We start from the raw sequence: 27,641 nt of genomic DNA, 5'->3' as shown, positions 1-27,641 counted from the left end.
CGGGGACGCATGTACCAACGGGGACTGATGTGCACCAATAGCACCAGGGACACATGTACCAACAAGGACTGATGTTTCTTGCACCAATAGCACCAGGGACGCATGTACCAACGGGGACTGATGTGCACCAATAGCACCAGGGAGGCATGTACCAACGGGCACTGATGTGTCTTTCCCCAATAGAATCAGGGACGCATGTAGCAACGGGCACTGATGTGTCTTGCACCAATAGCACCAGGGCGCATGTACCAACAGGGACTGATGTGTCTTGCACCAATAGCAGAAGGGACACATGTACCAATGAGGACTGATTTGTCTTGCACCAATAGCACCAGGGACGCATGTACCAACGGGGACTGATTTGTCTTGCACCAATGGCACCAGGGACGCATGTACCAACGGGGACTGATGTGTCGCATGTACCAATGGGGACTGATGTGTCTTGCACCAATAGCACCAGGGACGCATGTACCAACGGGGACGCATGTACCAACGGGGACTGATGTGTCTTGCACCAATAGCACAAGGGACGCATGTACCAACAGGGACTGATGTGTCTTGCACCAATAGCACCAGGGAGGCATGTACCAACGAGGACTGATGTGTCGCATGTACCAACAGGGACTGATGTGTCTTGCCCCAATAGAATCAGGGACGGATGTAGCAACGGTCACTGATGTGTCTTGCACCAATAGCACCAGGACGCATGTACCAACAGGGACTGATGTGTCTTGCACCAATAGCAGAAGGGACACATGTACCAACGAGGACTGATTTGTCTTGCACCAATAGCACCAGGGACGCATGTACCAACGGGGACTGATGTGTCTTGCACCAATGGCACCAGGGACGCATGTACCAACAGGGACTGATGTGTCGCATGTACCAATGGGGACTGATGTTTCTTGCACCAATAGCACCAGGGACGCATGTACCAACGGGGACGCATGTACCAACGGGGACTGATGTGTCTTGCACCAATAACACAAGGGACGCATGTACCAACGGGGACTGATGTGTCTTGCACCAATAGCACCAGGGAGGCATGTACCAACGAGGACTGATGTGTCGCATGTACCAACGGGGACTGATGTGTCTTGCACCAATAGTACCAGGGAAGCATGTACCAACGGGGAAGCATGTAGCAATGGGGTCTGATGTGTCTTGCACCAATAGCACCAGGGACGCATGTACCAACGGGGACTGATGTGTCTTGCACCAATAGCACTAGGGACACATGTACCCTCGGGGACTGATGTGTCTTGCACCAATAGCACCAGGGATGCATGTACCAACGGGGACTGATGTGTCTTGCCCCAATAGCACCAGGGACGCATGTACCAAAGGGGACTGAAGTGTCTTGCACCAATAGCACCAGGGATGCATGTACCAACGGAGACTGATGTGTCTTGCACCAATAGCACAAGGGACACATGTACCAACGGGGACTGATGTGCACCAATAGCACCAGGGACGCATGTATCAACGGGGACAGATGTGTCTTGCACCAATAGCACCGGGGACGAATGTACCAATGGGGACCGATGTAACTTGCACCAATAGCACCAGGGACGCATGTACCAACAAGGACTGGTGTGTCTTGCACCAATAGCACCAGGGACGCATGTACCAACGGGGACTGGTGTGTCTTGCACCAATAGCACCAGGTACACATGTACCAACAGAGATTGATGTGTCTTGCACCAATAGTACCAGGGAAGCATGTACCAACGGGGACTGATGTGTCTTGCACCAATAGCACCAGGGACGCATGTTCCAACAGAGACTGATGTGTCTTGCACCAATAGCACCAGGGACGCATGTACCAACAGGACTGATGTGCACCAATAGCACCAGGGACGCATGTACCAACAGGGACTGATGTGTTTTGCACCCATATTACCAGGGACGCATGTACCAATGGGGACCAATGTGTCTTGCACCAATAGGACCAGGGACGCATGTACCAACAAGGACTGGTGTGTCTTGCACCAATAGCACCAGGGACCCATGTACCAATGGGGACTTGTGTTTCTTGCACCAATAGCACTAGGTACGCATGTACCAACGGGGACTGATGTGTCTTGCACCAATAGCACCAGAGAAGCATGTACCAACGGGGACTGATGTGTCTTGCATCAATAGCACCAGGGAGGCATGTACCAACGGGGACTGATGTGTCTTGCCCCAATAGCACCAGGGACACATGTACCAACGGGGACTGATTTGTCTTGCACCAATAGCACCAGGGACGCATGTACCAACGGGGACTGATGTGCACCAATAGCACCAGGGACGCATTTACCAACAAGGACTGATGTTTCTTGCACCAATAGCACCAGGGACGCATGTACCAACGGGGACTGATGTGCACCAATAGCACCAGGGAGGCATGTACCAACGGGCACTGATGTGTCTTGCCCCAATAGAATCAGGGACGCATGTAGCAACGGGCACTGATATGTCTTGCACCAATAGCACCAGGGACGCATGTACCAACGGGGACTGGTGTGTCTTGCCTCAATAGCACCAGGGACGCATGTACCAACGGGGACTGGTGTGTCTTGCACCAATAGCACCAGGGACGCATGTACCAACGGGGACTGATGTGTCTTGCACCAATAGCACCAGGGACGCATGTACCAACGGGGACTGATGTGTCTTGCACCAATAGCACCAGGGACGCATGTACCAATGGGGACTGATGTGCACCAATAGCACCAGGGAGGCATGTACCGACGGGGACTGATGTGTCTTGCTTCAATAGCACCAGGGACGCTTGTACCAATGGGGACTGATGTGTCTTGCACCAATAGCACCAGGGACGCATGTACCAACGGGGACTGATGTGCACCAATAGCACCAGGGAGGCATGTACCAACGGGGACTGATGTGTCTTGCCCCAATAGCACCAGGGACGCATGTACCAACGGGGACTGATGTGTCTTGCACCAATAGCACCGGGGACGCATGTACCAACGGGGACTGATGTGCACCAATAGCACCAGGGACACATGTACCAACAAGGACTGATGTTTCTTGCACCAATAGCACCAGGGACGCATGTACCAACGGGGACTGATGTGCACCAATAGCACCAGGGAGGCATGTACCAACGGGCACTGATGTGTCTTGCCCCAATAGAATCAGGGACGCATGTAGCAACGGGCACTGATGTGTCTTGCACCAATAGCACCAGGACGCATGTACCAACAGGGACTGATGTGTCTTGCACCAATAGCAGAAGGGACACATGTACCAATGAGGACTGATTTGTCTTGCACCAATAGCACCAGGGACGCATGTACCAACGGGGTCTGATGTGTCTTGCACCAATGGCACCAGGGACGCATGTACCAACAGGGACTGATGTGTCGCATGTACCAATGGGGACTGATGTTTCTTGCACCAATAGCACCAAGGACGCATGTACCAACGGGGACGCATGTACCAACGGGGACTGATGTGTCTTGCACCAATAACACAAGGGACGCATGTACCAACGGGGACTGATGTGTCTTGCACCAATAGCACCAGGGAGGCATGTACCAACGAGGACTGATGTGTCGCATGTACCAACAGGGACTGATGTGTCTTGCACCAATAGTACCAGGGAAGCATGTACCAACGGGGAAGCATGTAGCAATGGGGTCTGATGTGTCTTGCACCAATAGCACCAGGGACGCATGTACCAACGGGGACTGATGTGTCTTGCACCAATAGCACTAGGGACACATGTACCCTCGGGGACTGATGTGTCTTGCACCAATAGCACCAGGGATGCATGTACCAACGGGGACTGATGTGTCTTGCCCCAATAGCACCAGGGACGCATGTACCAAAGGGGACTGAAGTGTCTTGCACCAATAGCACCAGGGATGCATGTACCAACGGAGACTGATGTGTCTTGCACCAATAGCACAAGGGACGCATGTACCAACGGGGACTGATGTGCACCAATAGCACCAGGGACGCATGTATCAACGGGGACAGATGTGTCTTGCACCAATAGCACCGGGGACGAATGTACCAATGGGGACCGATGTAACTTGCACCAATAGCACCAGGGACGCATGTACCAACAAGGACTGGTGTGTCTTGCACCAATAGCACCAGGGACGCATGTACCAACGGGGACTGGTGTGTCTTGCACCAATAGCACCAGGTACACATGTACCAACAGAGATTGATGTGTCTTGCACCAATAGTACCAGGGAAGCATGTACCAACGGGGACTGATGTGTCTTGCACCAATAGCACCAGGGACGCATGTTCCAACAGAGACTGATGTGTCTTGCACCAATAGCACCAGGGACGCATGTACCAACAGGACTGATGTGCACCAATAGCACCAGGGACGCATGTACCAACAGGGACTGATGTGTTTTGCACCCATATTACCAGGGACGCATGTACCAATGGGGACCAATGTGTCTTGCACCAATAGGACCAGGGACGCATGTACCAACAAGGACTGGTGTGTCTTGCACCAATAGCACCAGGGACCCATGTACCAATGGGGACTTGTGTTTCTTGCACCAATAGCACCAGGTACGCATGTACCAACGGGGACTGATGTGTCTTGCACCAATAGCACCAGAGAAGCATGTACCAACGGGGACTGATGTGTCTTGCATCAATAGCACCAGGGAGGCATGTACCAACGGGGACTGATGTGTCTTGCCCCAATAGCACCAGGGACACATGTACCAACGGGGACTGATTTGTCTTGCACCAATAGCACCAGGGACGCATGTACCAACGGGGACTGATGTGCACCAATAGCACCAGGGACGCATTTACCAACAAGGACTGATGTTTCTTGCACCAATAGCACCAGGGACGCATGTACCAACGGGGACTGATGTGCACCAATAGCACCAGGGAGGCATGTACCAACGGGCACTGATGTGTCTTGCCCCAATAGAATCAGGGACGCATGTAGCAACGGGCACTGATATGTCTTGCACCAATAGCACCAGGGACGCATGTACCAACGGGGACTGGTGTGTCTTGCCTCAATAGCACCAGGGACGCATGTACCAACGGGGACTGGTGTGTCTTGCACCAATAGCACCAGGGACGCATGTACCAACGGGGACTGATGTGTCTTGCACCAATAGCACCAGGGACGCATGTACCAACGGGGACTGATGTGTCTTGCACCAATAGCACCAGGGACGCATGTACCAATGGGGACTGATGTGCACCAATAGCACCAGGGAGGCATGTACCGACGGGGACTGATGTGTCTTGCTTCAATAGCACCAGGGACGCTTGTACCAATGGGGACTGATGTGTCTTGCACCAATAGCACCAGGGACGCATGTACCAACGGGGACTGATGTGCACCAATAGCACCAGGGAGGCATGTACCAACGGGGACTGATGTGTCTTGCCCCAATAGCACCAGGGACGCATGTACCAACGGGGACTGATGTGTCTTGCACCAATAGCACCGGGGACGCATGTACCAACGGGGACTGATGTGCACCAATAGCACCAGGGACACATGTACCAACAAGGACTGATGTTTCTTGCACCAATAGCACCAGGGACGCATGTACCAACGGGGACTGATGTGCACCAATAGCACCAGGGAGGCATGTACCAACGGGCACTGATGTGTCTTGCCCCAATAGAATCAGGGACGCATGTAGCAACGGGCACTGATGTGTCTTGCACCAATAGCACCAGGATGCATGTACCAACAGGGACTGATGTGTCTTGCACCAATAGCAGAAGGGACACATGTACCAATGAGGACTGATTTGTCTTGCACCAATAGCACCAGGGACGCATGTACCAACGGGGACTGATGTGTCTTGCACCAATGGCACCAGGGACGCATGTACCAACGGGGACTGATGTGTCGCATGTACCAATGGGGACTGATGTGTCTTGCACCAATAGCACCAGGGACGCATGTACCAACGGGGACGCATGTACCAACGGGGACTGATGTGTCTTGCACCAATAGCACAAGGGACGCATGTACCAACAGGGACTGATGTGTCTTGCACCAATAGCACCAGGGAGGCATGTACCAACGGGGACTGATGTGTCGCATGTACCAATGGGGACTGATGTGTCTTGCACCAATAGCACCAGGGACGCATGTACCAACGGGGACGCATGTACCAATGGGGACTGATGTGTCTTGCACCAATAGCACCAGGGACGCATGTACCAACGGGACTGATGTGTCTTGCACCAATAGCACTAGGGACAAATGTACCTACGGGGACTGATGTGTCTTGCACCCATAGCACCAGGGATGCATGTACCAACGGGGACTGATGTGTCTTGCCCCAATAGCACCAGGGACGCATGTACCAAAGGGGACTGAAGTGTCTTGCACCAATAGCACCAGGGATGCATGTACCAACGGAGACTGATGTGTCTTGCACCAATAGCACAAGGGACGCATGTACCAACGGGGACTGATGTGCACCAATAGCACCAGAGACGCATGTATCAACGGGGACAGATGTGTCTTGCACCAATGGCACCGGGGACGAATGTACCAATGGGGACTGATGTATCTTGCACCAATAGCACCAGGGACGCATGTACCAACAAGGACTGGTGTGTCTTGCACCAATAGCACCAGGTACGCATGTACCAAAGTGGACTGATGTGTCTTGCACCAATTGCACCAGAGAAGCATGTACCAACGGGGACTGATGTATCTTGCACCAATAGCACCAGGGACGCATGTACCAACAAGAACTGGTGTGTCTTGCACCAATAGCACCAGGTACGCATGTACCAAAGTGGACTGATGTGTCTTGCACCAATTGCACCAGAGAAGCATGTACCAACGGGGACTGATGTGTCTTGCATCAATAGCACCAGGGACGCATGTTCCAACGGAGACTGACGTGTCTTGCACCAATAGCACCAGGGACGCATGTACCAACGGGGACTGATGTGTCTTGCACCAATAGCACCATGGACGCATGTACCAATGGGGTCTGATGTGTCTTGCACCAATAGCACCAGGGATGCATGTTCCAATGGAGACTGATGTGTCTTGCACCAATAGCACCAGGGACGCATGTACCGACAGGGACTGATGTGCAACAATAGCACCAGGGGCGCATGTACCAACAGGAACTGATATGTCTTGCACGAATAGCACCAGGGACGCATGTACCAACGGGCACTGATGTGTCTTGCACCAATAGCACCAGGGACACATGTACCGACGGGGACTGATGTGCACCAATTGCACCAGGGGCGCATGTACCAACAGGAACTGATGTGTCTTGCCCCAATAGCACCAGAGACGCATGTACCAACGGTGACTGATGTGTCTTGCACCAATAGTACCAGGGACGCATGTACCGACGGGGACTGATGTGTCTTGCTTCAATAGCACCAGGGACGCTTGTACCAATGGGGACTGATGTGTCTTGCACCAATAGCACCAGGGACGCATGTACCAACGGGGACTGATGTCTCTTGCACCAATAGCACCAGGGACGCATGTACCAACGGGGACTGATGTCTCTTGCACCAATAGCACCAGGGACGCATGTGCCAACGGGGACTGATGTGTCTTGCACCAATAGCACCAGGGACGCATGTAACAACGGGGACTGATGTGTCTTGCACCAATAGCACCAGGGACGCATGTACCAATGGGGACTGATGTGTCTTGCACCAATAGCACCGGGGACGCATGTACCAACGGGGACTGATGTGTCTTGCACCAATAGCACCAAGGACGCATGTACCAATGGGGACTGATGTGTCTTGCACCAATAGCACCAGGGACGCATGTACCAACGGGGACTGATGTGCACTAATAGCACCAGGGAGGCATGTACCAACGGGGACTGATGTGTCTTGCCCCAATAGAATCAGGGACGCATGTAGCAACGGGCACTGATGTGTCTTGCACCAATAGCACCAAGGACGCATGTACCAATGGGGACTGATGTGTCTTGCACCAATAGCACCAGGGACGCATGTACCAACGGGGGCTGATGTGCACCAATAGCACCATGGAGGCATGTACCAACGGGGACTGATGTTTCTTGCACCAATAGCAACCGGGGAGGCTTGTACCAACGGGGACTGATGTGCACCAATAGCACCAGGGAGGCATGTACCAACGGGCACTGATGTGTCTTGCCCCAATAGAATCAGGGACGCATGTAGCAACGGGCACTGATGTGTCTTGCACCAATAGCACCAGGACGCATGTACCAACAGGGACTGATGTGTCTTGCACCAATAGCAGAAGGGACACATGTACCAATGAGGACTGATTTGTCTTGCACCAATAGCACCAGGGACGCATGTACCAACGGGGACTGATGTGTCTTGCACCAATGGCACCAGGGACGCATGTACCAACGGGGACTGATGTGTCGCATGTACCAATGGGGACTGATGTGTCTTGCACCAATAGCACCAGGGACGCATGTACCGACGGGGACGCATGTACCAACGGGGACTGATGTGTCTTGCACCAATAGCACAAGGGACGCATGTACCAACAGGGACTGATGTGTCTTGCACCAATAGCACCAGGGAGGCATGTACCAACGAGGACTGATGTGTCGCATGTACCAACAGGGACTGATGTGTCTTGCACCAATAGCACCAGGGACGCATGTACCAACGGGGTCGCATGTAGCAATGGGGACTGATGTGTCTTGCACCAATAGCACCAGGGACGCATGTACCAACGGGACTGATGTGTCTTGCACCAATAGCACTAGGGACAAATGTACCTATGGGGACTGATGTGTCTTGCACCCATAGCACCAGGGATGCATGTACCAACGGGGACTGATGTGTCTTGCCCCAATAGCACCAGGGACGCATGTACCAAAGGGGACTGAAGTGTCTTGCACCAATAGCACCAGGGATGCATGTACCAACGGAGACTGATGTGTCTTGCACCAATAGCACAAGGGACGCATGTACCAACGGGGACTGATGTGCACCAATAGCACCAGAGACGCATGTATCAACGGGGACAGATGTGTCTTGCACCAATAGCACCGGGGACGAATGTACCAATGGGGACTGATGTATCTTGCACCAATAGCACCAGGGACGCATGTACCAACAAGGAATGGTGTGTCTTGCACCAATAGCACCAGGGACGCATGTACCAACGGGGACTGGTGTGTCTTGCACCAATAGCACCAGGTACACATGTACCAACAGAGATTGATGTGTCTTGCACCAATAGCACCAGGGAAGCATGTACCAACGGGGACTGATGTGTCTTGCACCAATAGCACCAGGGACGCATGTTCCAACAGAGACTGATGTGTCTTGCACCAATAGCACCAGGGACGCATGTACCAATGAGGAATGATTTGTCTTGCACCAATAGCACCAGGGACGCATGTACCAACGGGGACTGATGTGTCTTGCACCAATGGCACCAGGGACGCATGTACCAACGGGGACTGATGTGTCGCATGTACCAATGGGGACTGATGTGTCTTGCACCAATAGCACCAGGGACGCATGTACCAACGGGGACGCATGTACCAACGGGGACTGATGTGTCTTGCACCAATAGCACAAGGGACACATGTACCAACAGGGACTGATGTGTCTTGCACCAATAGCACCAGGGAGGCATGTACCAACGAGGACTGATGTGTCGCATGTACCAACAGGGACTGATGTGTCTTGCACCAATAGCACCAGGGACGCATGTACCAACGGGGACGCATGTAGCAATGGGGACTGATGTGTCTTGCACCAATAGCACCAGGGACGCATGTACCAACGGGACTGATGTGTCTTGCACCAATAGCACTAGGGACAAATGTACCTACGGGGACTGATGTGTCTTGCACCCATAGCACCAGGGATGCATGTACCAACGGGGACTGATGTGTCTTGCCCCAATAGCACCAGGGACGCATGTACCAAAGGGGACTGAAGTGTCTTGCACCAATAGCACCAGGGATGCATGTACCAACAGAGACTGATGTGTCTTGCACCAATAGCACAAGGGACGCATGTACCAACGGGGACTGATGTGCACCAATAGCACCAGAGACGCATGTATCAACGGGGACAGATGTGTCTTGCACCAATAGCACCGGGGACGAATGTACCAATGGGGACTGATGTATCTTGCACCAATAGCACCAGGGACGCATGTACCAACAAGGACTGGTGTGTCTTGCACCAATAGCACCAGGGACGCATGTACCAACGGGGACTGGTGTGTCTTGACCAATAGCACCAGGTACACATGTACCAACAGAGATTGATGTGTCTTGCACCAATAGCACCAGGGAAGCATGTACCAACGGGGACTGATGTGTCTTGCACCAATAGCACCAGGGACGCATGTTCCAACAGAGACTGATGTGTCTTGCACCAATAGCACCAGGGACGCATGTACCAACAGGGACTGATGTGCACCAATAGCACCAGGGACGCATGTACCAACAGGGACTGATGTGTTTTGCACCTATAGCACCAGGGATGCATGTACCAATGGGGACCAATGTGTCTTGCACCAATAGGACCAGGGACGCATGTACCAACAAGAACTGGTGTGTCTTGCACCAATAGCACCAGGTACGCATGTACCAAAGTGGACTGATGTGTCTTGCACCAATTGCACCAGAGAAGCATGTACCAACGGGGACTGATGTGTCTTGCATCAATAGCACCAGGGACGCATGTTCCAACGGAGACTGACGTGTCTTGCACCAATAGCACCAGGGACGCATGTACCAACGGGGACTGATGTGTCTTGCACCAATAGCACCATGGACGCATGTACCAATGGGGACTGATGTGTCTTGCACCAATAGCACCAGGGATGCATGTTCCAATGGAGACTGATGTGTCTTGCACCAATAGCACCAGGGACGCATGTACCGACAGGGACTGATGTGCAACAATAGCACCAGGGGCGCATGTACCAACAGGAACTGATATGTCTTGCACCAATAGCACCAGGGACGCATGTACCAACGGGCACTGATGTGTCTTGCACCAATAGCACCAGGGACACATGTACCGACGGGGACTGATGTGCACCAATTGCACCAGGGGCGCATGTACCAACAGGAACTGATGTGTCTTGCCCCAATAGCACCAGAGACGCATGTACCAACGGTGACTGATGTGTCTTGCACCAATAGTACCAGGGACGCATGTACCGACGGGGACTGATGTGTCTTGCTTCAATAGCACCAGGGACGCTTGTACCAATGGGGACTGATGTGTCTTGCACCAATAGCACCAGGGACGCATGTACCAACGGGGACTGATGTCTCTTGCACCAATAGCACCAGGGACGCATGTACCAACGGGGACTGATGTCTCTTGCACCAATAGCACCAGGGACGCATGTGCCAACGGGGACTGATGTGTCTTGCACCAATAGCACCAGGGACGCATGTAACAACGGGGACTGATGTGTCTTGCACCAATAGCACCAGGGACGCATGTACCAACGGGGACTGATGTGTCTTGCACCAATAGCACCGGGGATGCATGTACCAACGGGGACTGATGTGTCTTGCACCAATAGCACCAAGGACGCATGTACCAATGGGGACTGATGTGTCTTGCACCAATAGCACCAGGGACGCATGTACCAACGGGGACTGATGTGCACCAATAGCACCAGGGAGGCATGTACCAACGGGGACTGATGTGTCTTGCCCCAATAGCACCAGGGACGCATGTACCAACGGGGACTGATGTGTCTTGCACCAATAGCACCGGGGACGCATGTACCAACGGGGACTGATGTGCACCAATAGCACCAGGGACGCATGTACCAACAAGGACTGATGTTTCTTGCACCAATAGCACCAGGGACGCATGTACCAACGGGGACTGATGTGCACCAATAGCACCAGGGAGGCATGTACCAATGGGCACTGATGTGTCTTGCCCCAATAGAATCAGGGACGCATGTAGCAACGGGCACTGATGTGTCTTGCACCAATAGCACCAGAACGCATGTACCAACAGGGACTGATGTGTCTTGCACCAATAGCAGAAGGGACACATGTACCAATGAGGACTGATTTGTCTTGCACCAATAGCACCAGGGACGCATGTACCAACGGGGACTGATGTGTCTTGCACCAATGGCACCAGGGACGCATGTACCAACGGGGACTGATGTGTCGCATGTACCAATGGGGACTGATGTGTCTTGCACCAATAGCACCAGGGACGCATGTACCAACGGGGACGCATGTACCAACGGGGACTGATGTGTCTTGCACCAATAGCACAAGGGACGCATGTACCAACAGGGACTGATGTGTCTTGCACCAATAGCACCAGGGAGGCATGTACCAACAAGGACTGATGTGTCGCATGTACCAACAGGGACTGATGTGTCTTGCACCAATAGCACCAGGGACGCATGTACCAACGGGGACGCATGCAGCAATGGGGACTGATGTGTCTTGCACCAATAGCACCACGGACGCATGTACCAACGGGACTGATGTGTCTTGCACCAATAGCACTAGGGACAAATGTACCTACGGGGACTGATGTGTCTTGCACCCATAGCACCAGGGATGCATGTACCAACGGGGACTGATGTGTCTTGCCCCAATAGCACCAGGGACGCATGTACCAAAGGGGACTGAAGTGTCTTGCACCAATAGCACCAGGGATGCATGTACCAACGGAGACTGATGTGTCTTGCACCAATAGCACAAGGGACGCATGTACCAACGGGGACTGATGTGCACCAATAGCACCAGAGACGCATGTATCAACGGGGACAGATGTGTCTTGCACCAATAGCACCGGGGACGAATGTACCAATGGGGACTGATGTATCTTGCACCAATAGCACCAGGGACGCATGTACCAACAAGGACTGGTGTATCTTGCAACAATAGCACCAGGGACGCATGTACCAACGGGGACTGGTGTGTCTTGCACCAATAGCACCAGGTACACATGTACCAACAGAGATTGATGTGTCTTGCACCAATAGCACCAGGGAAGCATGTACCAACGGGGACTGATGTGTCTTGCACCAATAGCACCAGGGACGCATGTTCCAACAGAGACTGATGTGTCTTGCACCAATAGCACCAGGGACGCATGTACCAACAGGGACTGATGTGCACCAATAGCACCAGGGACGCATGTACCAACAGGGACTGATGTGTTTTGCACCTATAGCACCAGGGATGCATGTACCAATGGGGACCAATGTGTCTTGCACCAATAGGACCAGGGACGCATGTACCAACAAGAACTGGTGTGTCTTGCACCAATAGCACCAGGTACGCATGTACCAAAGTGGACTGATGTGTCTTGCACCAATTGCACCAGAGAAGCATGTACCAACGGGGACTGATGTGTCTTGCATCAATAGCACCAGGGACGCATGTTCCAACGGAGACTGACGTGTCTTGCACCAATAGCACCAGGGACGCATGTACCAACGGGGACTGATGTGTCTTGCACCAATAGCACCATGGACGCATGTACCAATGGGGACTGATGTGTCTTGCACCAATAGCACCAGGGATGCATGTTCCAATGGAGACTGATGTGTCTTGCACCAATAGCACCAGGGACGCATGTACCGACAGGGACTGATGTGCAACAATAGCACCAGGGGCGCATGTACCAACAGGAACTGATATGTCTTGCACCAATAGCACCAGGGACGCATGTAGCAACGGGCACTGATATGTCTTGCACCAATAGCACCAGGGACGCATGTACCAACGGGGACTGGTGTGTCTTGCCTCAATAGCACCAGGGACGCATGTACCAACGGGGACTGGTGTGTCTTGCATCAATAGCACCAGGGACGCATGTACCAACGGGGACTGATGTGTCTTGCACCAATAGCACCAGGGACGCATGTACCAACGGGGACTGATGTGTCTTGCACCAATAGCACCAGGGACGCATGTACCAATGGGGACTGATGTGCACCAATAGCACCAGGGAGGCATGTACCAATGGGGACTGATGTGTCTTGCCCCAATAGCACCAGAGACGCATGTACCAACGGTGACTGATGTGTCTTGCACCAATAGTACCAGGGACGCATGTACCGACGGGGACTGATGTGTATTGCTTCAATAGCACCAGGGACGCTTGTACCAATGGGGACTGATGTGTCTTGCACCAATAGCACCAGGGACGCATGTACCAACGGGGACTGATGTGCACCAATAGCACCAGGGAGGCATGTACCAACGGGGACTGATGTGTCTTGCCCCAATAGCACCCGGGACGCATGTACCAACGGGGACTGATGTGTCTTGCACCAATAGCACCGGGGACGCATGTACCAACGGGGACTGATGTGCACCAATAGCACCAGGGACACATGTACCAACAAGGACTGATGTTTCTTGCACCAATAGCACCAGGGACGCATGTACCAACGGGGACTGATGTGCACCAATAGCACCAGGGAGGCATGTACCAACGGGCACTGATGTGTCTTGCCCCAATAGAATCAGGGACGCATGTAGCAACGGGCACTGATGTGTCTTGCACCAATAGCACCAGGGCGCATGTACCAACAGGGACTGATGTGTCTTGCACCAATAGCAGAAGGGACACATGTACCAATGAGGACTCATTTGTCTTGCACCAATAGCACCGGGGACGCATGTACCAACGGGGACTGATGTGTCTTGCACCAATGGCACCAGGGACGCATGTACCAACGGGGACTGATGTGTCGCATGTACCAATGGGGACTGATGTGTCTTGCACCAATAGCACCAGGGACGCATGTACCAACGGGGACGCATGTACCAACGGGGACTGATGTGTCTTGCACCAATAGCACAAGGGACGCATGTACCAACAGGGACTGATGTGTCTTGCACCAATAGCACCAGGGAGGCATGTACCAACGAGGACTGATGTGTCGCATGTACCAACAGGGACTGATGTGTCTTGCACCAATAGCACCAGGGACGCATGTACCAACGGGGACGCATGTAGCAATGGGGACTGATGTGTCTTGCACCAATAGCACCAGGGACGCATGTACCAACGGGACTGATGTGTCTTGCACCAATAGCACTAGGGACAAATGTACCTACGGGGACTGATGTGTCTTGCACCCATAGCACCAGGGATGCATGTACCAACGGGGACTGATGTGTCTTGCCCCAATAGCACCAGGGACGCATGTACCAAAGGGGACTGAAGTGTCTTGCACCAATAGCACCAGGGATGCATGTACCAACGGAGACTGATGTGTCTTGCACCAATAGCACAAGGGACGCATGTACCAACGGGGACTGATGTGCACCAATAGCACCAGAGACGCATGTATCAACGGGGACAGATGTGTCTTGCACCAATAGCACCGGGGACGAATGTACATATGGGGACTGATGTATCTTGCACCAATAGCACCCGGGACGCATGTACCAACAAGGACTGGTGTGTCTTGCACCAATAGCACCAGGGACGCATGTACCAACGGGGACTGGTGTGTCTTGCACCAATAGCACCAGGTACACATGTACCAACAGAGATTGATGTGTCTTGCACCAATAGCACCAGGGAAGCATGTACCAACGGGGACTGATGTGTCTTGCACCAATAGCACCAGGGACGCATGTTCCAACTGAGACTGATGTGTCTTGCACCAATAGCACCAGGGACGCATGTACCAACAGGGACTGATGTGCACCAATAGCACCAGGGACGCATGTACCAACAGGGACTGATGTGTTTTGCACCTATAGCACCAGGGATGCATGTACCAATGGGGACCAATGTGTCTTGCACCAATAGGACCAGGGACGCATGTACCAACAAGAACTGGTGTGTCTTGCACCAATAGCACCAGGTACGCATGTACCAAAGTGGACTGATGTGTCTTGCACCAATTGCACCAGAGAAGCATGTACCAACGGGGACTGATGTGTCTTGCATCAATAGCACCAGGGACGCATGTTCCAACGGAGACTGACGTGTCTTGCACCAATAGCACCAGGGACGCATGTACCAACGGGGACTGATGTGTCTTGCACCAATAGCACCATGGACGCATGTACCAATGGGGACTGATGTGTCTTGCACCAATAGCACCAGGGATGCATGTTCCAATGGAGACTGATGTGTCTTGCACCAATAGCACCAGGGACGCATGTACCGACAGGGACTGTTGTGCAACAATAGCACCAGGGGCGCATGTACCAACAGGAACTGATATGTCTTGCACCAAGAGCACCAGGGACGCATGTACCAACGGGCACTGATGTGTCTTGCACCAATAGCACCAGGGACACATGTACCGACAGGGACTGATGTGCACCAATTGCACCAGGGGCGCATGTACCAACAGGAACTGATGTGTCTTGCACCAATAGCACCAGGGACGCATGTACCAACGGGGACTGATGTGTCTTGCACCAATAGCACCGGGGATGCATGTACCAACGGGGACTGATGTGTCTTGCACCAATAGCACCAAGGACGCATGTACCAATGGGGACTGATGTGTCTTGCACCAATAGCACCAGGGACGCATGTACCAACGGGGACTGATGTGCACCAATAGCACCAGGGAGGCATGTACCAACGGGGACTGATGTGTCTTGCCCCAATAGAATCAGGGACGCATGTAGCAACGGGCACTGATGTGTCTTGCACCAATAGCACCAAGGACGCATGTACCAATGGGGACTGATGTGTCTTGCACCAATAGCACCAGGGACGCATGTACCAACGGGGACTGATGTGCACCAATAGCACCATGGAGGCATGTACCAACGGGGACTGATGTGTCTTGCCCCAATAGCACCAGGGACGCATGTACCAACGGGGACTGATGTTTCTTGCACCAATAGCAACCGGGGAGGCTTGTACCAACGGGGACTGATGTGCACCAATAGCACCAGGGAGGCATGTACCAACGGGCACTGATGTGTCTTGCCCCAATAGAATCAGGGACGCATGTAGCAACAGGGACTGATGTGTCTTGCACCAATAGCAGAAGGGACACATGTACCAATGAGGACTGATTTGTCTTGCACCAATAGCACCAGGGACGCATGTACCAACGGGGACTGATGTGTCTTGCACCAATGGCACCAGGGACGCATGTACCAACGGGGACTGATGTGTCGCATGTACCAATGGGGACTGATGTGTCTTGCACCAATAGCACCAGGGACGCATGTACCGACGGGGACGCATGTACCAACGGGGACTGATGTGTCTTGCACCAATAGCACAAGGGACGCATGTACCAACAGGGACTGATGTGTCTTGCACCAATAGCACCAGGGAGGCATGTACCAACGAGGACTGATGTGTCGCATGTACCAACAGGGACTGATGTGTCTTGCACCAATAGCACCAGGGACGCATGTACCAACGGGGTCGCATGTAGCAATGGGGACTGATGTGTCTTGCACCAATAGCACCAGGGACGCATGTACCAACGGGACTGATGTGTCTTGCACCAATAGCACTAGGGACAAATGTACCTATGGGGACTGATGTGTCTTGCACCCATAGCATCAGGGATGCATGTACCAACGGGGACTGATGTGTCTTGCCCCAATAGCACCAGGGACGCATGTACCAAAGGGGACTGAAGTGTCTTGCACCAATAGCACCAGGGATGCATGTACCAACGGAGACTGATGTGTCTTGCACCAATAGCACAAGGGACGCATGTACCAACGGGGACTGATGTGCACCAATAGCACCAGAGACGCATGTATCAACGGGGACAGATGTGTCTTGCACCAATAGCACCGGGGACGAATGTACCAATGGGGACTGATGTATCTTGCACCAATAGCACCAGGGACGCATGTACCAACAAGGACTGGTGTGTCTTGCACCAATAGCACCAGGGACGCATGTACCAACGGGGACTGGTGTGTCTTGCACCAATAGCACCAGGTACACATGTACCAACAGAGATTGATGTGTCTTGCACCAATAGCACCAGGGAAGCATGTACCAACGGGGACTGATGTGTCTTGCACCAATAGCACCAGGGACGCATGTTCCAACAGAGACTGATGTGTCTTGCACCAATAGCACCAGGGACGCATGTACCAATGAGGACTGATTTGTCTTGCACCAATAGCACCAGGGACGCATGTACCAACGGGGACTGATGTGTCTTGCACCAATGGCACCAGGGACGCATGTACCAACGGGGACTGATGTGTCGCATGTACCAATGGGGACTGATGTGTCTTGCACCAATAGCACCAGGGACGCATGTACCAACGGGGACGCATGTACCAACGGGGACTGATGTGTCTTGCACCAATAGCACAAGGGACGCATGTACCAACAGGGACTGATGTGTCTTGCACCAATAGCACCAGGGAGGCATGTACCAACGAGGACTGATGTGTCGCATGTACCAACAGGGACTGATGTGTCTTGCACCAATAGCACCAGGGACGCATGTACCAACGGGGACGCATGTAGCAATGGGGACTGATGTGTCTTGCACCAATAGCACCAGGGACGCATGTACCAACGGGACTGATGTGTCTTGCACCAATAGCACTAGGGACAAATGTACCTACGGGGACTGATGTGTCTTGCACCCATAGCACCAGGGATGCATGTACCAACGGGGACTGATGTGTCTTGCCCCAATAGCACCAGGGACGCATGTACCAAAGGGGACTGAAGTGTCTTGCACCAATAGCACCAGGGATGCATGTACCAACGGAGACTGATGTGTCTTGCACCAATAGCACAAGGGACGCATGTACCAACGGGGACTGATGTGCACCAATAGCACCAGAGACGCATGTATCAACGGGGACAGATGTGTCTTGCACCAATAGCACCGGGGACGAATGTACCAATGGGGACTGATGTATCTTGCACCAATAGCACCAGGGACGCATGTACCAACAAAGACTGGTGTGTCTTGCACCAATAGCACCAGGGACGCATGTACCAACGGGGACTGGTGTGTCTTGACCAATAGCACCAGGTACACATGTACCAACAGAGATTGATGTGTCTTGCACCAATAGCACCAGGGAAGCATGTACCAACGGGGACTGATGTGTCTTGCACCAATAGCACCAGGGACGCATGTTCCAACAGAGACTGATGTGTCTTGCACCAATAGCACCAGGGACGCATGTACCAACAGGGACTGATGTGCACCAATAGCACCAGGGACGCATGTACCAACAGGGACTGATGTGTTTTGCACCTATAGCACCAGGGATGCATGTACCAATGGGGACCAATGTGTCTTGCACCAATAGGACCAGGGACGCATGTACCAACAAGAACTGGTGTGTCTTGCACCAATAGCACCAGGTACGCATGTACCAAAGTGGACTGATGTGTCTTGCACCAATTGCACCAGAGAAGCATGTACCAACGGGGACTGATGTGTCTTGCATCAATAGCACCAGGGACGCATGTTCCAACGGAGACTGACGTGTCTTGCACCAATAGCACCAGGGACGCATGTACCAACGGGGACTGATGTGTCTTGCACCAATAGCACCATGGACGCATGTACCAATGGGGACTGATGTGTCTTGCACCAATAGCACCAGGGATGCATGTTCCAATGGAGACTGATGTGTCTTGCACCAATAGCACCAGGGACGCATGTACCGACAGGGACTGATGTGCAACAATAGCACCAGGGGCGCATGTACCAACAGGAACTGATATGTCTTGCACCAATAGCACCAGGGACGCATGTACCAACGGGCACTGATGTGTCTTGCACCAATAGCACCAGGGACACATGTACCGACGGGGACTGATGTGCACCAATTGCACCAGGGGCGCATGTACCAACAGGAACTGATGTGTCTTGCCCCAATAGCACCAGAGACGCATGTACCAACGGTGACTGATGTGTCTTGCACCAATAGTACCAGGGACGCATGTACCGACGGGGACTGATGTGTCTTGCTTCAATAGCACCAGGGACGCTTGTACCAATGGGGACTGATGTGTCTTGCACCAATAGCACCAGGGACGCATGTACCAACGGGGACTGATGTCTCTTGCACCAATAGCACCAGGGACGCATGTACCAACGGGGACTGATGTCTCTTGCACCAATAGCACCAGGGACGCATGTGCCAACGGGGACTGATGTGTCTTGCACCAATAGCACCAGGGACGCATGTAACCACGGGGACTGATGTGTCTTGCACCAATAGCACCAGGGACGCATGTACCAACGGGGACTGATGTGTCTTGCACCAATAGCACCGGGGATGCATGTACCAACGGGGACTGATGTGTCTTGCACCAATAGCACCAAGGACGCATGTACCAATGGGGACTGATGTGTCTTGCACCAATAGCACCAGGGACGCATGTACCAACGGGGACTGATGTGCACCAATAGCACCAGGGAGGCATGTACCAACGGGGACTGATGTGTCTTGCCCCAATAGCACCAGGGACGCATGTACCAACGGGGACTGATGTGTCTTGCACCAATAGCACCGGGGACGCATGTACCAACGGGGACTGATGTGCACCAATAGCACCAGGGACGCATGTACCAACAAGGACTGATGTTTCTTGCACCAATAGCACCAGGGACGCATGTACCAACGGGGACTGATGTGCACCAATAGCACCAGGGAGGCATGTACCAATGGGCACTGATGTGTCTTGCCCCAATAGAATCAGGGACGCATGTAGCAACGGGCACTGATGTGTCTTGCACCAATAGCACCAGGACGCATGTACCAACAGGGACTGATGTGTCTTGCACCAATAGCAGAAGGGACACATGTACCAATGAGGACTGATTTGTCTTGCACCAATAGCACCAGGGATGCATGTACCAACGGGGACTGATGTGTCTTGCACCAATGGCACCAGGGACGCATGTACCAACGGGGACTGATGTGTCGCATGTACCAATGGGGACTGATGTGTCTTGCACCAATAGCACCAGGGACGCATGTACCAACGGGGACGCATGTACCAACGGGGACTGATGTGTCTTGCACCAATAGCACAAGGGACGCATGTACCAACAGGGACTGATGTGTCTTGCACCAATAGCACCAGGGAGGCATGTACCAACAAGGACTGATGTGTCGCATGTACCAACAGGGACTGATGTGTCTTGCACCAATAGCACCAGGGACGCATGTACCAACGGGGACGCATGCAGCAATGGGGACTGATGTGTCTTGCACCAATAGCACCAGGGACGCATGTACCAACGGGACTGATGTGTCTTGCACCAATAGCACTAGGGACAAATGTACCTACGGGGACTGATGTGTCTTGCACCCATAGCACCAGGGATGCATGTACCAACGGGGACTGATGTGTCTTGCCCCAATAGCACCAGGGACGCATGTACCAAAGGGGACTGAAGTGTCTTGCACCAATAGCACCAGGGATGCATGTACCAACGGGGACTGATGTGCACCAATAGCACCAGAGACGCATGTATCAACGGGGACAGATGTGTCTTGCACCAATAGCACCGGGGACGAATGTACCAATGGGGACTGATGTATCTTGCACCAATAGCACCAGGGACGCATGTACCAACAAGGACTGGTGTGTCTTGCACCAATAGCACCAGGGACGCATGTACCAACGGGGACTGGTGTGTCTTGCACCAATAGCACCAGGTACACATGTACCAACAGAGATTGATGTGTCTTGCACCAATAGCACCAGGGAAGCATGTACCAACGGGGACTGATGTGTCTTGCACCAATAGCACCAGGGACGCATGTTCCAACTGAGACTGATGTGTCTTGCACCAATAGCACCAGGGACGCATGTACCAACAGGGACTGATGTGCACCAATAGCACCAGGAACTCATGTACCAACAGGGACTGATGTGTTTTGCACCTATAGCACCAGGGATGCATGTACCAATGGGGACCAATGTGTCTTGCACCAATAGGACCAGGGACGCATGTACCAACAAGAACTGGTGTGTCTTGCACCAATAGCACCAGGTACGCATGTACCAAAGTGGACTGATGTGTCTTGCACCAATTGCACCAGAGAAGCATGTACCAACGGGGACTGATGTGTCTTGCATCAATAGCACCAGGGACGCATGTTCCAACGGAGACTGACGTGTCTTGCACCAATAGCACCAGGGACGCATGTACCAACGGGGACTGATGTGTCTTGCACCAATAGCACCATGGACGCATGTACCAATGGGGACTGATGTGTCTTGCACCAATAGCACCAGGGATGCATGTTCCAATGGAGACTGATGTGTCTTGCACCAATAGCACCAGGGACGCATGTACCGACAGGGACTGTTGTGCAACAATAGCACCAGGGGCGCATGTACCAACAGGAACTGATATGTCTTGCACCAAGAGCACCAGGGACGCATGTACCAACGGGCACTGATGTGTCTTGCACCAATAGCACCAGGGACACATGTACCGACAGGGACTGATGTGCACCAATTGCACCAGGGGCGCATGTACCAACAGGAACTGATGTGTCTTGCACCAATAGCACCAGGGACGCATGTACCAACGGGGACTGATGTGTCTTGCACCAATAGCACCGGGGATGCATGTACCAACGGGGACTGATGTGTCTTGCACCAATAGCACCAAGGACGCATGTACCAATGGGGACTGATGTGTCTTGCACCAATAGCACCAGGGACGCATGTACCAACGGGGACTGATGTGCACCAATAGCACCAGGGAGGCATGTACCAACGGGGACTGATGTGTCTTGCCCCAATAGAATCAGGGACGCATGTAGCAACGGGCACTGATGTGTCTTGCACCAATAGCACCAAGGACGCATGTACCAATGGGGACTGATGTGTCTTGCACCAATAGCACCAGGGACGCATGTACCAACGGGGACTGATGTGCACCAATAGCACCATGGAGGCATGTACCAACGGGGACTGATGTGTCTTGCCCCAATAGCACCAGGGACGCATGTACCAACGGGGACTGATGTTTCTTGCACCAATAGCAACCGGGGAGGCTTGTACCAACGGGGACTGATGTGCACCAATAGCACCAGGGAGGCATGTACCAACGGGCACTGATGTGTCTTGCCCCAATAGAATCAGGGACGCATGTAGCAACAGGGACTGATGTGTCTTGCACCAATAGCAGAAGGGACACATGTACCAATGAGGACTGATTTGTCTTGCACCAATAGCACCAGGGACGCATGTACCAACGGGGACTGATGTGTCTTGCACCAATGGCACCAGGGACGCATGTACCAACGGGGACTGATGTGTCGCATGTACCAATGGGGACTGATGTGTCTTGCACCAATAGCACCAGGGACGCATGTACCGACGGGGACGCATGTACCAACGGGGACTGATGTGTCTTGCACCAATAGCACAAGGGACGCATGTACCAACAGGGACTGATGTGTCTTGCACCAATAGCACCAGGGAGGCATGTACCAACGAGGACTGATGTGTCGCATGTACCAACAGGGACTGATGTGTCTTGCACCAATAGCACCAGGGACGCATGTACCAACGGGGTCGCATGTAGCAATGGGGACTGATGTGTCTTGCACCAATAGCACCAGGGACGCATGTACCAACGGGACTGATGTGTCTTGCACCAATAGCACTAGGGACAAATGTACCTATGGGGACTGATGTGTCTTGCACCCATAGCATCAGGGATGCATGTACCAACGGGGACTGATGTGTCTTGCCCCAATAGCACCAGGGACGCATGTACCAAAGGGGACTGAAGTGTCTTGCACCAATAGCACCAGGGATGCATGTACCAACGGAGACTGATGTGTCTTGCACCAATAGCACAAGGGACGCATGTACCAACGGGGACTGATGTGCACCAATAGCACCAGAGACGCATGTATCAACGGGGACAGATGTGTCTTGCACCAATAGCACCGGGGACGAATGTACCAATGGGGACTGATGTATCTTGCACCAATAGCACCAGGGACGCATGTACCAACAAGGACTGGTGTGTCTTGCACCAATAGCACCAGGGACGCATGTACCAACGGGGACTGGTGTGTCTTGCACCAATAGCACCAGGTACACATGTACCAACAGAGATTGATGTGTCTTGCACCAATAGCACCAGGGAAGCATGTACCAACGGGGACTGATGTGTCTTGCACCAATAGCACCAGGGACGCATGTTCCAACAGAGACTGATGTGTCTTGCACCAATAGCACCAGGGACGCATGTACCAATGAGGACTGATTTGTCTTGCACCAATAGCACCAGGGACGCATGTACCAACGGGGACTGATGTGTCTTGCACCAATGGCACCAGGGACGCATGTACCAACGGGGACTGATGTGTCGCATGTACCAATGGGGACTGATGTGTCTTGCACCAATAGCACCAGGGACGCATGTACCAACGGGGACGCATGTACCAACGGGGACTGATGTGTCTTGCACCAATAGCACAAGGGACGCATGTACCAACAGGGACTGATGTGTCTTGCACCAATAGCACCAGGGAGGCATGTACCAACGAGGACTGATGTGTCGCATGTACCAACAGGGACTGATGTGTCTTGCACCAATAGCACCAGGGACGCATGTACCAACGGGGACGCATGTAGCAATGGGGACTGATGTGTCTTGCACCAATAGCACCAGGGATGCATGTACCAACGGGACTGATGTGTCTTGCACCAATAGCACTAGGGACAAATGTACCTACGGGGACTGATGTGTCTTGCACCCATAGCACCAGGGATGCATGTACCAACGGGGACTGATGTGTCTTGCCCCAATAGCACCAGGGACGCATGTACCAAAGGGGACTGAAGTGTCTTGCACCAATAGCACCAGGGATGCATGTACCAACGGAGACTGATGTGTCTTGCACCAATAGCACAAGGGACGCATGTACCAACGGGGACTGATGTGCACCAATAGCACCAGAGACGCATGTATCAACGGGGACAGATGTGTCTTGCACCAATAGCACCGGGGACGAATGTACCAATGGGGACTGATGTATCTTGCACCAATAGCACCAGGGACGCATGTACCAACAAAGACTGGTGTGTCTTGCACCAATAGCACCAGGGACGCATGTACCAACGGGGACTGGTGTGTCTTGACCAATAGCACCAGGTACACATGTACCAACAGAGATTGATGTGTCTTGCACCAATAGCACCAGGGAAGCATGTACCAACGGGGACTGATGTGTCTTGCACCAATAGCACCAGGGACGCATGTTCCAACAGAGACTGATGTGTCTTGCACCAATAGCACCAGGGACGCATGTACCAACAGGGACTGATGTGCACCAATAGCACCAGGGACGCATGTACCAACAGGGACTGATGTGTTTTCACCTATAGCACCAGGGATGCATGTACCAATGGGGACCAATGTGTCTTGCACCAATAGGACCAGGGACGCATGTACCAACAAGAACTGGTGTGTCTTGCACCAATAGCACCAGGTACGCATGTACCAAAGTGGACTGATGTGTCTTGCACCAATTGCACCAGAGAAGCATGTACCAACGGGGACTGATGTGTCTTGCATCAATAGCACCAGGGACGCATGTTCCAACGGAGACTGACGTGTCTTGCACCAATAGCACCAGGGACGCATGTACCAACGGGGACTGATGTGTCTTGCACCAATAGCACCATGGACGCATGTACCAATGGGGACTGATGTGTCTTGCACCAATAGCACCAGGGATGCATGTTCCAATGGAGACTGATGTGTCTTGCACCAATAGCACCAGGGACGCATGTACCGACAGGGACTGATGTGCAACAATAGCACCAGGGGCGCATGTACCAACAGGAACTGATATGTCTTGCACCAATAGCACCAGGGACGCATGTACCAACGGGCACTGATGTGTCTTGCACCAATAGCACCAGGGACACATGTACCGACGGGGACTGATGTGCACCAATTGCACCAGGGGCGCATGTACCAACGGTGACTGATGTGTCTTGCACCAATAGTACCAGGGACGCATGTACCAACGGGGACTGATGTGCACCAATAGCACCAGGGACGCATGTACCAACAAGGACTGATGTTTCTTGCACCAATAGCACCAGGGACGCATGTACCAACGGGGACTGATGTGCACCAATAGCACCAGGGAGGCATGTACCAATGGGCACTGATGTGTCTTGCCCCAATAGAATCAGGGACGCATGTAGCAACGGGCACTGATGTGTCTTGCACCAATAGCACCAGGACGCATGTACCAACAGGGACTGATGTGTCTTGCACCAATAGCAGAAGGGACACATGTACCAATGAGGACTGATTTGTCTTGCACCAATAGCACCAGGGATGCATGTACCAACGGGGACTGATGTGTCTTGCACCAATGGCACCAGGGACGCATGTACCAACGGGGACTGATGTGTCGCATGTACCAATGGGGACTGATGTGTCTTGCACCAATAGCACCAGGGACGCATGTACCAACGGGGACGCATGTACCAACGGGGACTGATGTGTCTTGCACCAATAGCACAAGGGACGCATGTACCAACAGGGACTGATGTGTCTTGCACCAATAGCACCAGGGAGGCATGTACCAACAAGGACTGATGTGTCGCATGTACCAACAGGGACTGATGTGTCTTGCACCAATAGCACCAGGGACGCATGTACCAACGGGGACGCATGCAGCAATGGGGACTGATGTGTCTTGCACCAATAGCACCAGGGACGCATGTACCAACGGGACTGATGTGTCTTGCACCAATAGCACTAGGGACAAATGTACCTACGGGGACTGATGTGTCTTGCACCCATAGCACCAGGGATGCATGTACCAACGGGGACTGATGTGTCTTGCCCCAATAGCACCAGGGACGCATGTACCAAAGGGGACTGAAGTGTCTTGCACCAATAGCACCAGGGATGCATGTACCAACGGGGACTGATGTGCACCAATAGCACCAGAGACGCATGTATCAACGGGGACAGATGTGTCTTGCACCAATAGCACCGGGGACGAATGTACCAATGGGGACTGATGTATCTTGCACCAATAGCACCAGGGACGCATGTACCAACAAGGACTGGTGTGTCTTGCACCAATAGCACCAGGGACGCATGTACCAACGGGGACTGGTGTGTCTTGCACCAATAGCACCAGGTACACATGTACCAACAGAGATTGATGTGTCTTGCACCAATAGCACCAGGGAAGCATGTACCAACGGGGACTGATGTGTCTTGCACCAATAGCACCAGGGACGCATGTTCCAACTGAGACTGATGTGTCTTGCACCAATAGCACCAGGGACGCATGTACCAACAGGGACTGATGTGCACCAATAGCACCAGGAACTCATGTACCAACAGGGACTGATGTGTTTTGCACCTATAGCACCAGGGATGCATGTACCAATGGGGACCAATGTGTCTTGCACCAATAGGACCAGGGACGCATGTACCAACAAGAACTGGTGTGTCTTGCACCAATAGCACCAGGTACGCATGTACCAAAGTGGACTGATGTGTCTTGCACCAATTGCACCAGAGAAGCATGTACCAACGGGGACTGATGTGTCTTGCATCAATAGCACCAGGGACGCATGTTCCAACGGAGACTGACGTGTCTTGCACCAATAGCACCAGGGACGCATGTACCAACGGGGACTGATGTGTCTTGCACCAATAGCACCATGGACGCATGTACCAA

The sequence above is a fragment of the Ambystoma mexicanum genome, chromosome 9, assembly GCF_040938575.1.
Source record: "Ambystoma mexicanum isolate Mex_15411 chromosome 9, UKY_AmexF1_1, whole genome shotgun sequence".
In the NCBI taxonomy this organism is placed as follows: Eukaryota; Metazoa; Chordata; class Amphibia; order Caudata; family Ambystomatidae; genus Ambystoma; species Ambystoma mexicanum.
Note: the sequence above shows the minus strand (reverse complement) of the source record.